Genomic DNA, 5,000 nt, shown 5'->3' on the forward strand with positions numbered 1-5,000 from the left:
CGGTGATCCGGCTGCGATCCGACGGTGATGCGATTTTGGGTCCTTGCGGGTACGGCCGCAATCATTATCGTGCCACCACACACTTCCACAGCCCACCACCCCGTCACTCGCATGCACGCACTCGAACCAGATAACTCACCCGTCCGCCGTCCAGCTGCTGTGACAGAGGGAGACGGCAACGACGACGGTTCCTCCGGCGGGTGGACGCGTGGCATCCGTGTGGGGCGCCACCGAGAACACCTTCCGTGCCCGTTGCGATGGTGGATTTCGGAAGGATCGGAAGTCGGACGCGCGGGGGGAATCCGACGACGACGACGACGACGACTACGACGACGACGAGTCTCCTCCTCAGGTTTTCCGCACTCTTGTATTGCAAGACAGTGGGAGAGGCGCCAATCACAACGGTTAAAGTCTTCGGCAAACCGGCTGCAGCACTTGCGTCAGCTGCGTCGCTTGCGCCATTTGCGGCAAAATCGGTACAAAAACACAAAACTGCCCATACAAAACAACAAAACTGCCCGTGGAAAACAAGAAAACTGCCTCTGCAGCAACTATCAAATGCAGCTTTCAAGGTCACGGAAAGCTCACGAGCTTTCACTGGTCCGCATGACCGGTTGAAGTAGGGTTGCTCTTGAAGTGCGCTTGAGATTGTGGCGCGAAGATCTCTGCCATGCATTTCCGGAGTTTTAAGCGTTAATCAGGGATGTCCGCACAGAGCGGGGAGTAATAATCGGATGAGAGAAAAGTAGCTTGTAGGAGCTTCTAGATCTTTTCGATTCAAATTTGAATTTCAGTGCTTGCCCACCCGGTTCGGCCATTGCTAGTGTACGGTAATTTCAAACACGAAAAGCAACGTAATTTTTTGCTAAATGAGAAATACTTATATTTCTTACTGTTTATAGATGCTTAATATATTTTCCGTTTTGTATAATCAAAGAGAGTCCAATCGGTATAGGAGAGGCATTATACTGGAGATAGGATAGAGTGGGAGAAATCATACCGTGTATTATTGTACAATATCTGTATGTATATATCTCAGTTATATAGCTATGCATCTCTATGTTATAGAACAACGCTCCCTTTTCAAGCCACGCTTGCGTCGCTGCCGTGTGCGGAGGTCGTGATGAGGAGTCAGAACCACTTCCTTCCTTCTCGCAGCCACGCGAAATTACAACAGAGACTCACTATGTTTTATAGGCCATCGCATGGCCAGCTATGTGACGAGCTTTCCGCACAACTGTAAACGAACCATCCAGAGGAATAACAGAATCGCAGCGCAACCACCATATTGCCAAGCGCCACCTTCCCTTCATACCGTAGTAGCGCACTGTCCACCACCAGCATTATCGACGACAACGACGTTGAAGTGCTTGAAGTCTAGGGGTGCTGTATAGTTATAATTACATGTTACTTGTTGCTGCAGTTGTTTTTTTTGCATTTTTGTGATTTTGGTAAGAAACTCGATCGTTATCAATTTGTTTAAATTGCTGCACACCAATTCTAGGTTAACACAGCAGAGGCAACGGCGACTCTATGGCGCTACTCCCTGCCTGCCGCCGGTGGAATGCACAATGCACATCGAGACAAGCTGAAACTGCAACGGAAATTTGCACCAACAACAATATTACTATTGACCGGCTCTACACTGCCACAACAGCTGCAGCAGCTGCAGCCTACTACTATTTCTTCTGTAATCGGACGATGCGTTGTGTATGAGGAACGCACGTCGAAAGATGCTTTGCACGACGACTAAGGTGTGTGTGTGTGTGAATGTGAGTCTACTACTTACAGGAAGTAACGGAAACCCAGAGCATGAAGGAAGTCAAGTCCCTCGACGTCAGGCTTCATTTTCGATCACGAGCTCCACTCTCGCTCGCTGGTGATGCCGGTATTTACAATGGTTTCTTTTTTATCAAACACAAACTATAGCCACTAGCTCACTAGTGAGGGATAATCCAAGCACCCGCATACCAACCCATTTCGCATTTCTCGATCACTTCCACTCTCGCTCTCTCTCTCACACGTTCGCTAGGCTCGGCTCGATTTCGCTTTATATATCTGGGGATATTATTTTTTTGTTTTATTTTTTTCCATTCTATTATAATGATTCTAATTCTTGTTTGTTTAACCTTACTAAGCTAGAAAACGATGCGTGTGTCCGTGTCGTCGTGTGTGTGTGTTTTTTTTCTGTTGTGGGTCGTGAGTCCTCAACTCCTTCCACCAGGTTTCTCCCAACATTATCCCTTAGCTGAGATTGAGATACTACATTCCGTTTCCGGTTGATTTACTGCTGCTGCTGCTGCTGCTGCTGCTACTCTGCTAGTCGCTGCAATCGTCTCTCGTGCGTCATAATTGTTGGTAAATGAAGTCGTATTGGAGATGAGAAAGGAAGGAGATGGGGAGGACTAGGGGAACGTTCGTGTGTCTTTTCCGTCTAGATGTATTATATACTTAATGGTTGCTGCAAGTTGTTCTCTACATTCCTCCTCCTGCTCTCATTTGCTGATCAGTTCTGCTGGCTATTTTCAGAGTAGAAGGCATGAAGGGGGTAGGATGGGAGAGCATCGGATGATAAAGGGGTTCTGTTTTACTTTAACAACTCGTGTATACGCGTAACTACTTACTCCTAAGGATGTTTGTTTTGGGAAGGATCAAGGGGTTATCAGGGATAATGAAATGTCGATGGTAAGGACCAGGAAGGAGGAAGAATGCCTAGTGAAAATGTTTGTTATGCTTTTCGATTTTCTATTTCGTACGCTACTTAACGCTCTCCACTCTCTCTCTCTCTCTCTATCTCTCTCTCACTTCCTTTCTTCTTTCCTTATCCACCTCATCAAGTTATCTGTCTGCATGTATGTCTGCGTGTGTTCGTGTTTATCATCGCGTAATGTTTCATCTTTTTCCATCTTTCCTTTTCGCTTCATTCCGCGATTTGCTCTAACAATAACCAGTTAGTATGTGTACGTTTTGTTCTTGCAGTTCTCTTACCGTTCTCTCCTGGCTGTTATCCTTCATTATTACGCAACCGCTACAGCCAGAGGGGATACACAGAGGGCCCTCGCTCCTCGTTCATTTCTTTTTGTGAAATTCTTCACCGTAACACCGTATGTCATATCAGCAAACCGGGCTGGCTGGCGAGCTGATACATAGGGAATAGAACTGCTTCCGCAAGCCCGTCGGCCATCACCTCGCTTGTTTTATCTTCGAATTACATTTAAGTGCTTACCATTTGAAATGTTTGCTAATGTGCTTAAGATACAATTATCCAGATACAACTCCACTGCACAGCGTGGCGCAACGGGGCATTCTATTTCGGCGGTGCGGGGCTTGTACACGATGTGGTGTGGAAGGAAGGAGAATTTCACATGCACATGTGTGTGTGTAAGAGAGAGAGAGAGAGAGAGGACATGCTAGTGGTATTCTATAACCATCTATCCAATCCATCCAATCCATCCATCCACGCACCACCAGCAGGATCGCGTGTTTAGTTAAAGTTTTTCCTATAATCATCATGTTTATACATCCCTTTTCTTCTTCTTCTTTTTTTTTCTCTCTCTCTCTCTCTCTCTCCAGCAATAAATAAGTTGTATAATTTAATGCCATCCGCCGCACCGCGGTTCCCGCAGATCTCTCTCTCTCTCTCTCTCTCTCTCTCTCTCTCTCTCTCTCTGTCTCTCTCTGTTTGATTTAATGGAAATTGATTCTCAATTGATCAATCCACTACGCGCACCCCTCCCCAAAGGTGTGCCCCTACAAACGATCAAAGGGTTTAGAAATTCTACTTCGCCTGCTGCAGCACATGAGGAGAACCGGCACTTGCATTGCCCAAGGCCCAGCTTTGCTTTTGATGTATATAAAAACGGGATTACAGGCCCAGGCCAGCGAAAGGGAGTGTTCAAGGTTCGTCCTTTTCGTCCGCTCATGTCACATTTGGTTTTGCAAAGGCAATCCAGTATCAGGCAGAGGAAGCGCCTCGTTCCGAGAGGGGTTCATTTGTTTGAGGGAGATTGGATTCTGAGTGACTGGCACGATCTCAGGACTCTGAATGGAGGCGCGATCGGTAGTAGTTAGAGGCCATCTTGATAGCGCAGCAGCAGCGGCACGGGCACACGGCCATTCGCAATAGCGTAACTATATTCATACATGTATATACGTGTCAGTAACTGTGTGTGTGTGTGTGTATGAGTGTGTGTTGGGAGAAGAAACCGTTATCGATTTGAGGCGGTTTCACTTTAATGTAAGATCTTTTTCAACGATTTCCACACAACAAGTTCTTTGTTCTCGAGATATAAAACAGGGGACAAACAGCGGGGCACGACGGCGAACTACAACAAACGACCCGTCGGTCGGCAGCCCCTATTCTATCTGTGTCCGTGATCTGAGGGGTAAAGTTGACGAGCTTGGGCGAGGAAGTTTGACAGTATCTTTTCTCTGCGCTTCTCACCACGTTGTCGTATGTATGCATATTCCAAAAGGAGCACACAACATCACAACAGGACACGATCTCCAAACGCTAATCACAAACATGAATAACAACAACAGGATGTGTGTGTGTGTATGTGAGAGAAAGAGAGTACTTGGTATGAGTGTGTATGTAGAGACTCGCTAATGCATTGAACAGGGGCTCTAGAGCCACTGGTGGGAGGGGGGGAACACGCCTCTGTCACGCATCACAAGGCGCATGGTGGTAAGAAAATCTGTTCGCCAGGTGGTTTGTCCTTTTTGTATCCATCCTTCAAGCTACGAACCTGAAGCTATGCCCTCAGGAACTCGATTGATTTTCCATTACCGTGTCCCACTTCCGTATTCCTGTTTCCAGATAACGCAGTGTGAGTATGTGTGTGGTCTGGTGTATATTGATATTGACCATCTCTGATAGTTGCTCAACACTTGCTACACGCTCCACCGCACCGGGAGCGAGTAGTGTGAAGGTTTTTCCATCTTCTTTTTGTATTTTTTAAAAACGTTTCCATCTTTGAGGTTTTTTTTACTTCTAGCAA

At 46.6% G+C, this 5,000-nt stretch overlaps 1 protein-coding gene across 3 annotated transcripts in view; it reads right to left on the reverse strand.

Moving 5' to 3' along the window:
• LOC125956103 (ell-associated factor Eaf) overlaps nt 1-402 on the reverse strand; it is a 5,377-nt gene extending 4,975 nt beyond the window's left edge. The window contains exon 1 of one of the 3 annotated variants that reach the window (XM_049687656.1): nt 140-402. The gene's annotated coding sequence lies outside the window, so the exon portion shown is untranslated. Of the gene's footprint in view, nt 105-139 lie in introns of those variants that run through there. The other 2 variants (XM_049687660.1, XM_049687658.1) reach the window with 2 other exon arrangements.
• Nucleotides 403-5,000: the final 4,598 nt, after the last annotated feature.

Source organism: Anopheles darlingi, chromosome 3, assembly GCF_943734745.1.
Source record: "Anopheles darlingi chromosome 3, idAnoDarlMG_H_01, whole genome shotgun sequence".
NCBI lineage: Eukaryota > Metazoa > Arthropoda > Insecta > Diptera > Culicidae > Anopheles > Anopheles darlingi.